Raw genomic sequence first — 17,773 nt, 5'->3', positions numbered from 1 at the left:
ATCAATCCCATCTCCCTGAAAATCATCCCTTCTTCCCCAAATCAATCCCATCTTCCCCAAACCCATCACTTCTTCCCAAAAATAATTCTTAATTTCCCAGAACAAATCCCTTTCCCCTAAAAATCCCTTTATCCCAAAACCAATCTCTTCTTCCCAAACCAAATCCCTTTTTCCTAAAGGGATAAACCAGTCCCTTCTTCCCCACAAAAAAATCCCTTAATCCTAAAAATAATCCTCTTTTTTTCCCCCAAACCAATCTCTTTATCCCAAAAAAAATCCTTTTCCCAAACCAATTCCTTTTCCCCAATAAGTAACTTGTTTATCCCAAAAAGAATCCTTTCCCCCCCCCCCCCCCCCCAAAAAAAACTGATCTCTTTTTCCCCAAATCAAATCCCTTTTTGCCAAGAAATCCCTTCCCATTCCTCCCTCAAACCTCGGCTTTGCCTCACCCGGGGGATTCTTCATTCCCAGCTGGAATTCCTTTTCCCAAGCCTCGGGAATTCTGTGGGAATTCTGCCTGGAGCGTCCCAAATTCCTGTCAGAACGGGGAAAAGCTTTCAGAAGGCTCTGGACAGAAGGGGGAGCTGCGGGCTCGGCTCTGCCCGACCCCAATCCCGGCCGGAATTCCCGATCCCAATCCCGGCCGAAATTCCTCGATCCCAATCCCGGCCGGAATTCCCGATCCCAGTCCCGGCTCTGCCCGACCCCAATCCCGGCCGAAATTCCCCGATCCCAATCCCGGCTGAAATTCCCCGATCCCAATCCCGGCCGGAATTCCTCGATCCCAATCCCGGCCGGAATTCCCTGATCCCAATCCCGTCCGGAATTCCCGATCCCAGTCCCGGCTCTGCCCGACCCCAATCCCAGTCGGAATTCCCAATCCCGGCTCTCCCCGATCCCACTCCCTCCTCTCTCCGACCCCAGTCCCGGCTCTCCCCGACCCCAATCCCGGCCGGAATTCCCGGGATCAGGAGGAGGAGGAACAGGGCCAGGATTCCTGGGGGGTTCCTCTTTTCCCGACCCTTTTTTGTCACCCCCCCAGAGCCCGGAGCCGCTCGGGGCCCTGCAGATGTTGGGGGGCCCTGCAGGAGGGAGGGGAGCCCCGATTTGGGGGCAGTGACGGCAGCAGGGCCCCACAGAGGGGTTTGGGGACAGCTGGCCCCAAAATTCCGTTTGGGGCCCCATCAGCCACGAGCCCTTATCAGCAGGGCTGATGAGATAAGGGGGGTGAGATAAGGGCAGAGCAGAGGTGGGAGAGGAAATTGGGGGGCACTGAGGGTGGGTGTGTCACCCCACAGGTGTGCAAATCACTTGTGGGGACTGGTAAAGGACCTGGCACCGGTTTGTGTCACCTCTCTGTGTCCCCAGCCACTGCCACCTCCCTGGGTTTGTGTCACCTCTGCCTGTCCCCAGCCACTGCCACCTTCCCCTGTGCCCAGCCATTGCCACCTCCCGGTGTCCCCAGCCACTGCCACCTCCCCATTTGTGTCACCTCCTCGTGTCCCCAGCCACTGCCACCTCTCCGGGTTTGTGCCCACCTCTGCCTGTGCCCCGCCATTGTCACCTCCCCGTGTCCCCAGCCACTGCCACCTCCCGGGCTGGCGGCTGGAGGGGACGGAGACCCAGGAACCCCCAGAGGGGCCGGGTGACCCCCAGGGACAGGCGGGCAATGGGGACAAAGCTCTGGAGGGGCTGAGCCCGAGCTTGGGGCGCTCCTCAGCCCCGGGGCTGCGCTCGGGGGGCTCGGGGGCTCTTCCGGCCGGGCTGGGATCGCTCCAAGGCTTCATCCCCAGGGTGGTCGCAGCCCTGGGGAGGGGAGGAACCGCGGCCAGGCCGATTCCTGCAGGGGCAGTGCCCCCTTCTCCCCCAGTGCCAGCCCTGAGCGCTCCTGGGGCTCTCCCGGGGCTGTCCCGCAGCTCTCCCGGGGTTCATCCCAGAGCTCATCCCGGAGCTCTCCCGGGGTTCATCCCAGGCTCCCAGAGTTCCTCCCGCCTTTCCCGGCTGTTGGCAGCAGCGAGGGTGTCCCTGAGCACAGCGAGTCCCTTTCCTGCTCCATCCATCCCCCGGCCCGCCTCGGGCTGCGGAGGGGCTGGAATTCTGCTCCTGGAATTCTGCTCCTTCCCCTCTCCTTTCCTATTCCTGGAATTCTGCTCGCCCCCCTGCTCCTTCCCTGCTCCTAGAATTCTGCTCTTTCCCCTGCGCGTTTCCCTGCTCCTGGAATTCTGCACCTTTCTCTGCTCCTGGAATTCTGCTCCTTCCCCCCTCTTTCCCTGCTCCTTCCCCCTCCCCGAGCTTTTCCTCGGCCCCTCCGTTGAATTTCCCCGAGGGATCAGCCCCGGGAATCCGCTCCAGGCGCGCTCCGGGCCGGGCCGTCCCTTCCCGAGCGCTTTTCCTGGGCGCTGTAGGAGCCAAACGCCGCCGTGCCGGGGCAGATCTGGGGGATCCGCGGGATGGAAAATCGGGATATTGCCGGGTGGATGCTCCTGGAGTCAGAAGCGGCTTCACCCCGGCTGGATTTTGTGCCCTCTCCCTTGGAATGTGCAGGGATGGAGCGATGGAGGATGAACCCCCCGCTCTCAGCCCATCCCTGCGGGGTCCAGGGGGGTCTCTGGGTGGTCCCATCCCCTCTGGCCGTGCCTTTTTTCAGGATGGCACAACCGTGCAAAAAAAAAAAAAAAAAAACCAACAAAACCAGGGCGTGGGGAAGGAAAGAAACATTCCTGCCTCGTTGTTCTGGAGCGTCCCACACACGGAGCCGGCCCTCGGGAAAGCTCCGTGCGCGGCCGGGATCTGCAGGGGAAGCAAACAATGGCATCCCCGGGGACAACAATGGCCCATTGTCCTTTGAAGCCCGAACAATGAGACAATGGCCCTCAGTCCGCTCCCTCCATTCCCAGGCACGCCCCCCCCGCGGCCCCGGGACCGCCCGGGCCCGGGGGCTCCCGCTGGCCCCGCGGAGCCACCGCGCTCGCCGCTCGCTGTCCCCTCGTCCCGCTCCGTCCCTCGTTCCCGGGGTGAGTCTGGGGGGGTCCCCGCGGGGCCTCTCCCGCTTCGCGTGGGCTGTGTAAAGGAGGAGGAGGAGGAGGAGGAGGAGGAGGAAGGTTTCTCTTGGATCCTCCGGGGTTTCGGTGGCGGGGAGGGGATGGAAAAGTCCCGTCGGGTCACGCGGGCCGTGCCCGGAGAACAGCGGGGCTTTGTTGTCTCCGGGGGTGGCCACTTGTCAGCTCGCCCTGAAGGATTCCTGGGGAATCCGAGCCCTCCTCCTCCTCCTCCTCCTCCTCCTCCTCGTAGCTCTGGGAACGAGCCCTCCCTGCAGCGGGCAGGTCCGGGCAGGAGGCGGCAGGGCCTGGGGGGCAGGGGGTGCCCCCCATCCTGCGGGGTCTGGGGCACCCCGGGAGCCTCTGAGCCGCTCCCCAGATGTCCCCAGGCCACCTCCAGGGGATCCAGCCGCTGTCCCTGTGGTCCCGAGGGTGAATCCCAGCTGGGGACACCGGGGGGTGGCAGCGGGGGTGGGTGGTGCCACCCCGAGGGTCGCTCCGGGAGGGCACAGCCGCGGTGCAGAGGAGGGGAGAGGCCGCGGAATGTTCTCCTTGTGCCTCCAGGGGCTCCTAAAATCCGGGCGTGCTGCAGATGCGGGGCTGGGGGGAGCCGGGACCGCCAGTTCCAGGGTCGGGACTGCTCGGCTGGGCTCGGATCCGCTCTGGGATCGGCCCAGCTGGCACCGGGCCCGGTCACCTCTCCGGTGCCACCCCCGTGTCCCTGCCAGCATCCTCGGCCGCTCCACCTGGGGGCTCATTTGTCCTTTTCCCGGTGCTTTTTTGGGGCGGGGATGGTGCACACGGGGACCTGACTGTCCCCAAAGGCCACCAGCAGCCTCCAGCTCCCTTTGCCCGCTTCCAGGACCCCCTAAAACCCCAAATCCCCCCCCAAATCCGCTCCTGCCGGTACCTACGGGCAAACAAACGCACCTGAATAGGGAATGAATGGAGTGAGAAAAGAGCCCGGAGCACTTTGTGCTCGCAGCGAGCCGGGAACAATCGCTAAATACAAATCAGCGAGAGAAAAGGCAGAGAGAGAGAGAGGGAGACAAAAGCAAGAACGGCGGCACAAAGGAGAGGAATGAAATGGTAAAGTAAAGTCAAACAAAAAGGAGCCGGGCTGAGACAAAAGGAGGGAACAATATCCCCGAGGCAATAGGCTCCTGAACAATGGGGACAGTGACAGCGGCACAAAGACACACTGTTTGCAAGTAGACGTTATCTCACACAGCCACTGGCAGGCCTGGCCCTGGCGCTTCTATTTTCAGGGATGCTTTTGTGCTGCGCTGAACAATATTCCTTGCATGGCTGCAGATACAGAGATCAGGGGAGGCTTTTTTGGGTTTTTTTTTTGGTTTTTTTTGGTTTTTTTTTTTAGCCTTCCCGGTGCCAGCTCTGCCATAAAAACAGGTTCAGCCCTTTGGAAGACACGGCAGAGCGAGCTCAGGGTGATCCGGTGGCAATGCCAGGGGAGGGGGTGGCAGCAGGAGGTGACACCAGGCCGGGCCACGGCACAGCGGGAGCCGCGGGGGTTTTGGGATGGACAATCCGGGGTTTTGGGATGGACAATCTGGAATTTTAGGATGCACAATTCGGGATTTTGGGAAGGACAATCTGGAGTTTTGGGACGGACAACCTGGAGTTTTAGGATGCACAATTCGGAGTTTTAGGATGGGCAGTCTGGAGTTTTAGGATGGACAGTCAGAGTTTTGGGATGGACAGCCCAGGGTTTGAGGATGGACAATCTGGAGTTTCAGGATGGACAATCCTGGGGTTTGGGATGGACAATCTGGAGTTTCAGGATGGACAATCCTGGGGTTTGAGGATGGGCAATCTGGGGTTTGAGGATGGACAATCCTGGGTTTTAGGATGGACAGTTCGGGGTTTTGGGATGGACAGTCTGGAGTTTATGATGGACAATCGGGTTTTATGGGCTCGGAGTTTGCATTTGAAGAGCCGCGGGACCGGGCAGACCTGCAGGATGGGTTTTGCGGCTCCTTTTGTTGGTTTTTAACCTCTGAAGGTGCTGGTGGGGCCGGGAGAGGCTGGCACGGCTGGCACGGCTGGCACGGCTGGCACGGCTCCCTGGCACCCCTTGGCCGTGGAGGAGTCACCCGGGCCCGGTGACACGGGGCGGTGGCGCAGTTTGGAGGGGACAATGTGCAGGGCAGGGCTGGGGAGGGGTGAGGATGCCCCTGGAGATGTCCCCGGGGATGTCCCTGGGGATGTCCTGCTCAGGTTTTGGCACTCCTGGAGCCACAGTTCCCAGTTTTCCATGTGGGATTGGGGTCGGCAGGGGCTGTTTGGGGCTGCTCTGTGCCCATTCCCTGGGACTCCTCACCCATGGAGAGCTCCGGCTGTGCCTGTGCTCATTTGTGGGATCATGGAGGTGGCATCCCAAAAAATCTTCTGGAACCTTCCCAGCTGTCCCCCAGTGCCCGGCTCACCCCAGGAATCACGGTTACACCCTCAGCACTTTTTGGGGTGTGTTGGCAGCAGCCAGATCCACCCCAATCTCACCTTTAGGACATCCCACAAATCAGCCAGCTCTCCCTGCAGCTCCCGGGATCCTCCCGCCCTTCTCCCCATCCGAATTCCGCCCCCTCCTCCCACACCAACCCCTCCAAAACCCCGCGGACGTCACCGCGTTACCGAAAACCAGCGGGGGCAGGAGAAATTGGGGTGTCGAGAAGCCGGAGCCGCCCCTATCGGGGGCCGATCTCCTGTTCGAGCAGCTGGGCTCGGCTCTGCCTTGAAAAAGCGGCGCTTTCTGATATCGATCACCTTATCTGGGGGCACATCCTGTTGCTATTTTGGCTGTTTCCTCCCCTCGGCAGCTGGGGAGCAGCGCCAGCCGCTCGAAACCTGCGGCACGGGGGGGATTTGGGGCACTGAAAAAGGACCCCGAGCTCGCTTGGGGGGTGATGCGACACCTCAGCGGTGCCACCGTGCCCGAGCTTGGTTTGGGGCGCTCAAATCAAAGCGGAGCCGCTCGTGGGGTGAAAACGGCTCCCGAATCCCGGTATCTGATCTTGCGGCGGGGCTCCGCACGTGCCCCGAGCCGCTCGTGTCACGGCTGTGACATTAAAGTCCTTGTCCCCTCCGTGGCAGCAGCGGCCCCGTGTGCCGCCCGGGCTCGTCCATCCGAATTCCGGCCGAATTCCCGTTTCCAAAGGGTTCCCTGGGTGATGGGAACGGGGAAAAATCGCCACCCGCAGGGCATTTAACCCTATCCATTCTGCCCTGGCATCCTGGGCTGGCTCTGCCGTGCCAAGGAGTGCCCGAAGTGACACTGAACACCCCTCAAGTGACGATTTTTCACCCTTTTACCCCCTCCTGTTTCTCATCCTCCCTGCCGGGAGTTTCTCCCAATTCTCCCCAAAAACCCAAGGCCGGCTCTTCCCCGCTGGAATTTTTTTTTTTTTTTTGGCGGAGTCGGGAGCTCTTGGCTGCAATTAGCTGGTATTTAAATCCTCGCTAACCCCTAACACCCTAATGACAGCCCTAATGACGCTCCGCACATCCCGCAGCTCAAGATTACACTCGCTAATTAATTAAGCCCCGACCCCCCCCCCCCTCCCTCCGATCTCCCCGCGGCCGAGAGAAGAAATCGCTGAGAGTCTCTTAAGAAAAAGGACATAAAGGCAGGGAAATGCAGGCACCAAAACAAGACAAATGGGGATTTGGAGACAATCCGGGCCGCGTCCATGTGACCCGAGAGTGGACGAGGCAGCAGAAAAGAGAAAAATGCCAAGAGCGGAGCGGCCAGGAGAGAAAAAACAACAACAACAACAAAAAAAACCCCAATAAAATCCCCCCAAAACCAAAGAGCCAGCTTAAAAAAAAAAAAAAAAGAAAAGAAAAAAATGGACCAACAACAAAAAAAGCACAAACCAAAAAACCTTAAAAAAAACCGGGGAAAGAAAAGCACCAAGATGAAGGGAGTGACAAAGCATCAAAGGGAAGAGAAACCAAAGGCGTCGGAACAAAGGACGAGCTGGAACAAAGCCCCAAAGAGGGGGGAACAAAAGCACTAAATAGAAAACAAAGGCGGGGGGACAAGAAAAGCCCCTCTGTGGGGCTGGGTGGCACCGGGTCCCCGCCGGAGCCGGGCTGGCGGAGGGTGACAGCCCTGGGACAGCCTCGGTGTCGCCTTTGAAGCGGCAGCGCCGGGCTCGGGCCCCGGGGGAGGTCGGGGCTCAGCTCGGCCCCGCTGCCCCCCGGGCCCGCTGTGTGGTCCGGCCGTCCCCTCTGTCCCTCCCGCTGTCCCTCTGTCCCTCCCCGCTCAGCGTCACCCCCTCCGGTCTGGGCACGGCTGGGACGCGGTGGGGACAGTGCCAGGCTGGCTGTGTCACCCCCCCCGTGGTGGCACTGCCGCGGTGTGTGGCTGGGCTGGCCCCTTGTGCCGGGGACAGGGACAATCCGAACAGCCCGGGTGAAAAGCAGGTCGGGAATTGAGTCCCCCTCAATCAGGGGATCCCTGATTGCAGCTGGGTGTCCCCAGGAGGGTTGGCACAAGCGGTGTCACACGGGGGGGACACACGGTGGGGACCTCCAGGGTGGGCACTGGGGGGGTGAGCCTGGAGTCCGGCCGGATTTGGGGTGCTGGAAAGAGGAAATGGGGCACTGGAAGATGGATTTGGAGTGCTGGAGGGTGGGATTGGGGTACTGGAAGGTGGGATTGGGGTGCTCAAAGGTGGATTTGGGCTGCTGAAGGATGGATTTGGGGCGCTGGAAGGTGGATTTGGGATGCTGAATGATGGATTTGGGGCGCTGGAAGGTGGATTTGGGATACTGAAGGATGGATTTGGGGTGCTGGAAGGTGGATTTAGGATACTGAAGGATGGATTTGGGGTGCTGGAAGGTGGCCAGTGCCACCAGGCCAGCTGCTGGCACTGAGGGGTGGGTGGCAGTGAGCTCGTGGGCAGCGGCAGCGCCTTCACTGCATCAACCCGGGATTTCCACAGGCCGGGTTTGCTGTCCCAGGTTTATGTCGCGGCTTTGTTGTCCTGTCCCGGCTTTGCCCCGGGCCGGTTGCGAGTCCGGAGCCCTTCCCTGACCCAGCCGCGCCGGCCCCGGGGGATCGGGGCTGGGAAAAGGAAGGCGATCCCCGGCCGAGCCTTTGCCCTGCGTGCCCCCTGCTCCGGCAGCGCTGCCCTGCGGCTCTCCGGCCCCCCCAGCCATTGTCCCGGCTTCCTCTGCCGGGACAGGCTCCGGGAGCGCTGCGGCAGCCATGGGAGCCAGTCCCGGCTGGGACCAGGGCAGGGACAGGGACAGTGGCTGTGCCCTTGTCCCCCACCTGGCACCTCATGCCTTGGGGATGGCCAGCAAGTTCTGGGGTGTCCAGCAAGTCCTGAGGATGGCCAGGAGGTCCTGGGGATGCCCAGGAAGTCCTGAGAGTGTCCAGAAAGTCCTGGAGATGCCCAGCAGGTTCTGGTGATGCCCAGTGGATGTTGAGGATGCCCAGCTGGTCCTGAGGATGCCCAGCTGGTCCTGAGGATGCCCAGTAGGTCCCAGGAGTGCCCAACATGTTCTGGGGTATCCAGCTGATCCTGGCAATGCCCAGTGGGTGTTAAGGATGCCCAGCAGGTCCTGAGGATGCCCAGCAAGTTCTGGGGTGTCCAGCAGGTCCTGGCAATGCCCAGTTGGTCCTGGGGATGCCCAGTGGGTGTTGAGGATGTCCAGCTGGTCCTGGCAATGCCCAGCAGGTCCTGAGGGTGCCCAGCAGGTCCCAGGGGTGCCCAGCAGATCCTGAGGGTGCCCAGCAGGTTCTGGGGTGTCCAGCAGGTCCTGGCAATGCCCAGTTGGTCCTGGGGATGCCCAGTTGGTCCTGAGGATGCCCAGCAGGTCCTGAGGATGCCCAGCAGGTCCTGGCAATGCCCAGTTGGTCCTGGGGATGCCCAGCAGGTCCTGAGGGTGCCCAGCAGGTCCCGGGAGTGCCCAGCAGATCCACGAGGGGTGCCAGGGGCAGGGCCAGCAGTGCTGGTGGCATTGAGGGGACGGCCACCAACCCCACCGGGGCAGGCGAGGAAGGAACAGAAAGTGAAAATCCGAGTGGGCCGGGCCGGCTGCTGCCATGGCCACCCCAACAAAGCTCCGGCTCCAGCTCCGCGCGGGTCCCCGGCCCCGCAGGGAATTGTGTCCCTGTCCAGTCTGGGGACCGCTCCTGTGTCCCCTGGAGTGGCTTTGGGGACCTCGGGGGTCGCGGGGTCCCCCATAACCCCCCCCCCCTCCCGGGGCCTCTTGGGATCCTGTCAGGGTTGGGGGGTGACACTGAGGGGGTGGTGGCTTTGGGGACACTCGGGACTGCCCGTGCCAGGGGTGGCACTGGGACCAGCTGTGTCCCCAGCGGGGGAGGGGGCTCGGAGGGGCTGGGGGAGACCTGTCCCATCCTCTCCAGGTGGGATTGGGAATATGGGAATGTCCCACGGGGTTTAATGGGAATATGGGAATGTCCCATGGGGTTTAATGGGAATATGGGAATGTCCCATGGGGTTTAATGGGAATGTCCCACAGGGTTTAATGGGAATATGGGAATGTCCCACGGGGTTTAATGGGAATGTCCCATGGAGTTTAATGGGAATGTCCCACAGGGTTTAATAGGAATGTCCTACGGTGTTTAATGGGAATGTCCCATGGGGTATAATGGGAATGTCCCACAGGGTTTAATAGGAATGTCCTATGGTGTTTAATGGGAATGTCCCATGGGGTATAATGGGAATGTCTCACGGGGTTTAATGGGAATATGGGAATGTCCCACTGGGTTTTAACGGGAATGTCCCATAGGATTTAATGGGAATGTCCCATGGGGTTTAATAGGAATGTTCCACCGAGCCCCTTTAGGGTTTGGGGGCTGTGGGTGCAGCCCATTTCCCCTGTTTCCTGTGAAATCCTCAGGGTGAGGATGGGAAATGATCCCAGGTCACTGCTCTGCTCTTTGGGATGGGGACAGGGAGAGGGCTGGGAATGGGGTGTGGGTGCCCAAACCCCTCCAGAACCTCCAGCTCAGCTCAGCAAACCCCAAATCCCAGCAGCAGCTCCATCTCTTCCTCTTCTCTCCTGCCCTTGCGTAAAAAAAAAAAAAAAAAAGAAATTCCCAGGGAAGAAAATAACAGAAAATAACGGTGTGGGGGAGGAAAGAGCCGGGAGTCAATGGGAACTTTCCCGGCTGGTGAAACATAAACAGCCCTTCCGTGTTGACACAACATTTTAAAGGTTTCACGGCAGGAAAAAAAAAAAAAAAGGCTCCTTGTCAACAGTGGCCCAAGGCAGCCCCTGTCCCTCTCCAGCTGCTCCCTGGAAGGGATTTGATTCCCGGGGGAAGGTGGGTGATGGAATTCCCGGAGCTGCTGGAGGCGTGAGGTGTGTGGGGCGCTGGGTTTGGGGTCTGGGGAGATCCTGAGGGTTCCCCAAGTAGGAAAAACCTCGTGGGTCCAGCTGAGCTCCTGGTTTTCCATCCCCAAGTGTGTGGGAATGGTGTCTGTCTGTCCATCTGTCCAGCTGGGGGGCTGCCAGTTGTTCCCCTTGCTCCGTGCCAGCCTCGCCGTGGCACACAAAAGGGGTGGGTGCAAAAAAAAAAACAGAAAAAAAGGGTTTAGCAGCACTTAATCCTTTTAAAAGAACGATTCCATGGGGTTCCCTGAAGTTATGATTTAATTATGAAATAAATCAAATCCCCTTTTGGGATTGGAGAAGGGGAAATTCTTTTGGGATTGGAAAAGGGGAAGCCCTTTGGGATTGGAAGAGGGGAAACCCTTTTGGGATTGGAAAAGAGGAAATCCTTTGGGGATTGGAAAAGGGAAACTGTTTTGGGGATTGGAAAAGGGAAACCCTTTAGGGATTGGAAAAGAGGAAATCCTTTGGGGACTGGAAAAGGGGAAACCCTTTTGGGATCTGGAGGAGCCTGGAGATGTTTTAGGGGGTTGTAATCAGCAAAACCCTTTGAAAATCCCAAACCTGGGAGTTTGGGAGCTCCAAGAGGCCCCGAGGGAGGTGAGCTCAGAGGGCCTCACCTCTGAGGTGTTTGTAGGGCCGGGGGATGATTGATTTGGGGCATCAGGAAGTTTCCACGCTGGCCACCAGCCAAGCTGGCAAGCAGGGGAGCGAGAAGAATTCCCAAAGTGCTCCCACAATGGGACCGTTCCACTCGGGCAGAGCCTCACAATGGGGCCGGGCTGGCATCCAGGGAAAAGCGGTGCCAGGGCTGCCAGGAGCGCGGGTGCCCCCTCCGTGCCCCACCTGGCCTGCCCAGGTGAGGTTTCCGGTTCTGTTCCCGCCTTTGCCCTCCCCGGTACGCTCAGGGAGCGTCTCCGGAATTCTCCTCGGGAATTTCTGGGATGCTGGAATGGAATCGGATGGTCAGGAATTTCCAGGGGAAAAAAAGGGGAGGTGGGGGATGAAAGGAACAAAACTCGGGGTGATCCCCAAATCGGAAGGCGGATTTTGGGGTGTGCCACTGGCGCGTTGTGATTTTGGGGACCCTCACCCCCGGGAATGCGGGCTGGGCTCTCCAAACTCCAGGCACGGCTCGGAGCGAGCGAGGGGGCTCCGCTGGGTCCCTGCCCACCCCGGGGTGCGGGAGGGTCCCCCCAGACCCCTCCGAGTGCCGCCCCAGCCCTTGGGAGGGGGTCAGGGCTCTGCGCGGAGCTCCGGGCACAGCGTGGGAGCCCCGGCGCTGTCACACGTGGGCAGGGGGGTCTCGAGGGGAGGGGACGGGCACGGGGCCGCCCCGGAGGCGGCTGCTGGCTGGCTGGAGCGGGGTCCCTCCTCCTCCTCCTCCTCCTCCTCCTCCTCCTCCTCCTCCTCCTCGCTCCCTCTCTCCGCCCGGCGCCGGGGCAGCTCCCAGCGGAGGCGCTGGGGACATGGAGCGGACCTGAGGCGGTGGCGGAGCCCGCGGCGGCAGAACCGGGACCGGCACCGGGGCGGGACCGGCACCGACACCGGGGCGGGACCGGCACCGGCACCGGCAGCACCGGCGGAGGCGGCGGCACCGGGGCTCAGCGCAGCGGAGCTGTGAGTGCGGCCGAGGGGCACCGGCAGAGCCCGAGAGGCACCGATAGAGCTGGGGGGGAACCGGCACAGCCCCAGGAGGCACCGAGGCAGCCCCGGGGGCACCGATAGAGCCTCGGGGGGCACCGGCACAGACCGGGGTACAGCCCCAGGGTGCCGAGCACCCTGAGGGCTCGGGGGACACTCTCGGGGCTTGGGGAGCACCCTCGGGGATGGCGGCTGAGGGAACCGAGCGGGAGAACCTCCCCAGAGCCCCTGGGCTTGAGGAGGAGAAGGGGAAAGGGGGAAAGGGGCGCAGGGTCCGGCCCCGCTCAGCCCCGCAAAGTTCGGGGCTGCGAACTCCGCTGCGAGCCCCCCCCCCCGCAGCCCCGGGGAGCCCGGCAGGAGAGGGGTTAAACCCGACAGGAGAGGGGTTAAACCCGGCAGGAGAGGGGTTAAACCCGACAGGAGAGGGGTTAAACCCGGCAGGAGAGGGGTTAAAGCCGACAGGAGAGGAGTTAAAGCAGGCAGGAGTGGGGTTAAACCCGACAGGACGGCAGGGGAGGGGTTAAAGCCGGCAGGAGTGGGGTTAAACCCGGCAGGAGTGGGGTTAATCCCGGGGTCTGCGGGCACAGAGCGCGGTCCCCGCTGGGTGATTCGGGGACAGGGGGCACCGAGCCGGTGTCCCCGCGGTGCGCAGGGACAGACGGACGGACGGACAGGGCCGCGCGTGTCCTGGGGCCGGGGGGGACGCGGCTGTGCCCGCTCGGAGCGGGTTGGGGTCCCCGTTGTCGCCACCTCTTGTCCCGCCCTTCATCGCTGTCCCACGGGACAAGCGACACTTTGGGCGCATCCCAGGCGACACCTGGCCTGGGGACACAGGAAAACCCGGCCGGTGTCACCCGCGGGTGGCGAGAGGCACCGACACCGCGACACTGTCGCGACAGAGGCTTTGGCAGCGATCTCTGTCGCTTTGAGGGGACACAAACCTCGTCACCGTCACTGCGACATCCCCGGCCTGGGTGGGGGTCTCGGGGGTGACCCCAGAGCGGGGATGGTCCTGCAGGAGCTGCGGCTGCAAAATTGGGGGAAATTTGGGGTTTTTTTCACCCCTCGAGAGCGGAAAAATCTCAGCGCGTCCAACCCGGCGAAGTTGAGCGGGGAAGGGAAAGGCGGGAGCTGCGTGGTCCTGAAGGGGAGGTTTTGAGGCCAAAAAGGCCAATAAAGAGAAATTTTCGGCCGTTTCCACCTCTGATGAGCGATTTCCAGGGGGTCGCTGCCAGGGAGGAAGGAATGATGCTGCCCAGGGAAAATGTGCTGGAGGCTCGTGGAGCACCTCGGGCTCGGAAAACTCCCCAAGAAACGCGGGAGTGATGGATTTGGGGAGTGAAAAAAGGAAAATTAGCTCGGTTCATGGGATTTTTTTCCCCGATAAGGTCCCTCCCTCCCCTATGGAGCCGATAACTCCTGTTTGTAATTCCTGCAATTTCCTCTCTCGGTTCAATTTCATTTGGAGAATCCATTCCGGTGACACTGATACAGTACTTTTTTCTCTTCTCTCTCTCTCTCTCTCTCTCTTTTTTTCCTCTTTTCTTTTCGAAACCAGGCGATTTTCGGATGCTTTTGTGCTGTTAAAAATAGCAGCCGGCCTTTGACAAGCACGGCCAGGCTCAGGACAGTTTTCCCTGACACATTTTCACCCTCATCATGCTCTCCCTCCACACTGATTTGTGGCCCTCCCATTCCACCAAGAACCATCAGCAAAAATCCCAATTTTTTCTTTTTTTAAATCCCCTTTTTTTTTCTTTAATCCAATTTTTTTTAAATCCGTTTTTTTTTTTTTTTTTTTTTTTTTAAATCCCTTTTTCCTCCCTTGGAAAATCTCAGCTCCCCCGTTGCTTTTTTTACCTCCACCCAAACCCTCCCCTCTCCCTAAATCTGTCTCGCAGCAGCAGCGAAGTTTATCCCAGGCTGGGAGATGTCCTGAGGGGAGAATTTCTGGACTTTTTGTCTCCCTGCCGAAATGTCCATTATTATTCCTCCAGAGGGGGGGGATCTGTGCCCTGCCAGGCTGGGGTGGGGGACGTGGAGCAGCTCGTAAAGTTGTTATGTGCTCGAGGGGTTTAAATTTCATTTATGGGCTGCAGGGGAAGGGTTTGTGTCCCTGGGAAGGGAGCACGGGAAAGCTGCTCTGGCGCTGGGGTTATTTTGAATTTTGGGGTTTGCTGGCACTTTTTGGAAGGGGAGCATTTTAAAAACTGCTTTTTTTTTAGTGGGATTGTTTTTAAATTTCAGGGTTTTCTGGGGTTTCTGGGCAGGGGAGCATGTGAAAACTGCTTTTTGAGGTATTTTTGATTTTGGGGTTTTTGGGGGTCCCTGAAAAAGGGGAGCATGTTAAAGTTGCTCTGGCACTGGGGTTATTTTGAATTTTGGGGTTTGCTGGCACTCCTGGGAAGGGAAGCATGTTGAAACCAAATTTTCAGCAGGATTATTTTTAATTTTCTGGGGTTTCTGGCGTCTCTGGGCAGGAAGGCATTTTAAGACCAATTATTCAGTGGGGTTATTTTTAATTTTGGGGGTTTCTGGGGTCCCCAAAAAGGGGAGCACGTTAAAAGCAATGTTTCAGCAGGATTATTTTTAATTTTGGAGTTTTCTAGGGTCCCTGGGAAGGGGAGCATGTTAAAACTGCTTTTTCAATGGGATTATTTTAAATTTGGCGAATTTCTGGGGTCCCCAAAAAGGGGAACGCGGTAAATCTGCTCTGGCACTGAGATTATTTTTAATTTTGCTGTTTGCTGGCACTCCTGGGAAGGAGAGCAAGTTAAAAGCAATTTTTCAGTGGGGTTATTTTTAATTTTGGGATTTTTCTGGGGTCCCTTGTGCTCAGCTGGGACTGGGGCTCTCCGGGGCAGAGCAGCTGTGGGGTGAAGGTGGCTCCGGGCTGGTTTGAACCCCCCAGGTGAGGTTTGGGAGGGTCTAAACCCCCCCAAAAAGGGTGGGGAGTCCATCCCTGCTGAGCATTCCTGAGTCTGGGGACACAGGGACTGGGATTTTCCTGGTGGGGATGTGGGGTGGGAGAGAGGATCCCTGTGGGATGGAGGTGGAGGGAATCTTTGGGATGGAGGTGATGGGAATCTTAAAAGGTGCAGATGAAGGAATCTTTGGGGTACAGGGGAAGGGAATCTTTGGGATGGAGGTGGAGGAAATCTTTGGGATGCAGGGGAAGGGAATCTTTGGGATGGAGGTGGAGGAAATCTTTGGGATGCAGGGGAAGGGAATCTTTGGGGTACAGGCGACAGGAATTTTTGGGATTCAGATGAAGGGAGTCTCTGGGATACAGGTGGAGGAAATCTTTGGGATGCAGGGGAAGGAAATCTCTGGGATGAAGGTGATAGGAATCTTTGGGGTACAGATGGTGGAAATCTGGGGTACAGGTGATGGGAATCTTTGGGATGAAAGTGAAGGGAATCTCTGGGATCTGGATGAAAGGAATCTTTGGGATACAGGTGGAGGAAATCTCTGGGATGCAGGTGGGATGTGTGGAGGGGATCTCTGGGATGTGCAGAGGGGATCTCTGGGATGTGTAGAGGGGATCTCTGGGATGTGTGGAGGGAATCTCTGGGATGTGCAGAGGGGATCTCTGGGATGTGTGGAGGGAATCTCTGGGATGTGTGGAGGGGATCTCTGGGATGTGTGGAGGGGATCTCTGGGATGTGCAGAGGGAATCTCTGGGATGTGTGGAGGGAATCTCTGGGATGTGCAGAGGGAATCTCTGGGATGTGTGGAGGGAATCTCTGGGATGTGCAGAGGGAATCTCTGGGATGTGCGGAGGGGATCTCTGGGATGTGCGGAGGGGATCTCTGGGATGCACCGATCTCTCCATCTCTCGAAGCTGCTGCTGTCCCAGCCCTCCCTGTGCTCAGCTCTGGGATCCCAACCCACAAATAACAAACCCCAAACAAACTTCCAGGGACATTGGGGTGGCCACAGCTCCTGGCATCACTTCTGGGGGTCCCTCAGAGCCGATCCCGTGGGTTTGGGCGCTCAGGGACGCCGTCACCTCCAGAGCCCCATTCCTGCTCACTCCAGCTTTATCCCCCTGCAAACATCCCCGGCTGGCACCAGGGCTCTGTCCCTGCACGTGGGATGGCAGCAATCCCAAAAAAGCTTCCAAAAAAAGCTCTGACCACCCAGGGGCCACCTTTGACACCCTCCGCGGTCACTGCCAGGGACCACCTTTAACACCCTCGGGCAGCGCCGCTCCTGCTGTCCCGCCCCGCCAGCTCCCGGCCGTGCTGGGGAAACTCCCGCCGCTCATTTTCCTTCAAAATTCCATTTTTTTTGGAGCAAAACAATCCCCTCATGGCAGGGCAGGGCCTGCCCCCAGCCCGCGGAGCCCCGGAGGAGCCGCTGCCCTCTTTTGTTCTGTGCTCCGGGGGAGCAGCGCTGCGGGCCGGGCTGAGGAATTCCCGCTGCTCCCAATGCCGGGGTTCCCAGGGCTGGAAAAGAGACTTGGGATCGTGGAGCCCCTAAATCCGGCCTGAACCCCTGGAAAAAGAGGCGGGGGGTCCGAGGTGCTGCTTTTGGGGGGGCTGAGAGGAGTGGGGGGAGCTGGGGAGGGCTCAGAGCTGAGGATGGAGGAGTTTGGGGGGCTCAGGGCTGAGTATGGAGGAGTTTTGGGGGGCTCAGGAGGAGCTGGGGGGGGCTCAGGACTGATGGAGGAGTTGGGGGAGCTTGGGGTGAATGTCAAGGATCTGGGGGGCTCAGGAGGAGCTGGGGGAGCTCAGGAAGAACTGGGGTGCTCAGAAGGATCTGGGGGGGGGCTCAGGAGCCTCTGGGTGCTCAGGGATGGTAATGAAGGAGCTGTGGGACTCCGGAGGAGCTGAGGGGGTGCGGAGGAGGATCTGAGGGTCCTCAGGAGGATCTGGAGAGGCTCAGGAGGAGCTGAGCAGACCTGGCCGGGGCTGGACGAGCTGCGGGGCTCAGGAGGATCTGGTGGTTCTCAGGAGGATCTGGGGGTTCAGGAGGATCTGGTGGTTCTCAGGAGGATCTGGGGGTTCTCAGGAGGATCTGGGGGTTCAGGAGGATCTGGTGGTTCTCAGGAGGATCTGCGGGCTCAGGAGGATCTGGGGGTTCTCAGGAGGATCTGGGGGTTCAGGAGGATCTGGGGGTCCTCAGGAGGATCTGGGGGTTCTCAGGAGGATCTGGGGGTTCAGGAGGATCTGGGGGTTCTCAGGAGGGTCTGGGGATCCTCAGGAGGATCTGGGGTTCTGAGGAGGATCTGGGGTTCTGAGGAGGATCTGGTGGTTCTTAGGAGGATCTGGGGATTCTCAGGAGGATCTGGGGGTTCTCAGGAGGATCTGGGGGTTCAGGAGGATCTGGGCGTTCTCAGAAGGATCTGGGGGTTCTCAGGAGGATCTGGGGGTTCTCAGGAGGGTCTGGGGGTTCTCAGGAGGATCTGGGGGTTCAGGAGGATCTGGGGGTCCTCAGGAGGATCTGGGGTTCTCAGGAGGATCTGCGGGCTCGGGAGGAGCTGAGCAGACCCGGACGAGCCGCGGGGCTCCGCGCTGCTGGAGCTGCTGGAGCTGCCGGAGCGGCCGCGCCCGGCGGGAGGCAGAGCCTGGAGAGCGGCGCAGCCCCGGGCCGGGCCGAGCTGAGCCGGGCTGGGCTGAGCTGAGCCGGGCTGGGCTGAGCTGAGCCGGGCTGGGCTGGGCTGAGCTGGGCTGGGCTGAGCTGAGCCGGGCTGC

General features: G+C 59.8%; 1 protein-coding gene across 3 annotated transcripts in view; it reads left to right on the top strand.

Annotated features, from left to right (window-relative positions):
- Window positions 1–2,975: 2,975 nt before the first annotated feature.
- Window positions 2,976–17,773, top strand: part of SOX13 (SRY-box transcription factor 13) — a 37,114-nt gene continuing 22,316 nt past the window's right edge. The window contains exons 1-2 of one of the 3 annotated variants that reach the window (XM_036398595.2): window positions 2,976–3,014; window positions 14,322–14,371. The gene's annotated coding sequence lies outside the window, so the exon portion shown is untranslated. Of the gene's footprint in view, window positions 3,015–11,894; window positions 12,051–14,321; window positions 14,372–17,773 lie in introns of those variants that run through there. The other 2 variants (XM_054517291.1, XM_054517292.1) reach the window with 2 other exon arrangements.

The sequence above is a fragment of the Molothrus ater genome, chromosome 25, assembly GCF_012460135.2.
Source record: "Molothrus ater isolate BHLD 08-10-18 breed brown headed cowbird chromosome 25, BPBGC_Mater_1.1, whole genome shotgun sequence".
Lineage (NCBI taxonomy): Eukaryota > Metazoa > Chordata > Aves > Passeriformes > Icteridae > Molothrus > Molothrus ater.
Note: the sequence above shows the minus strand (reverse complement) of the source record. Positions and strands in the feature narration are given on the sequence as shown.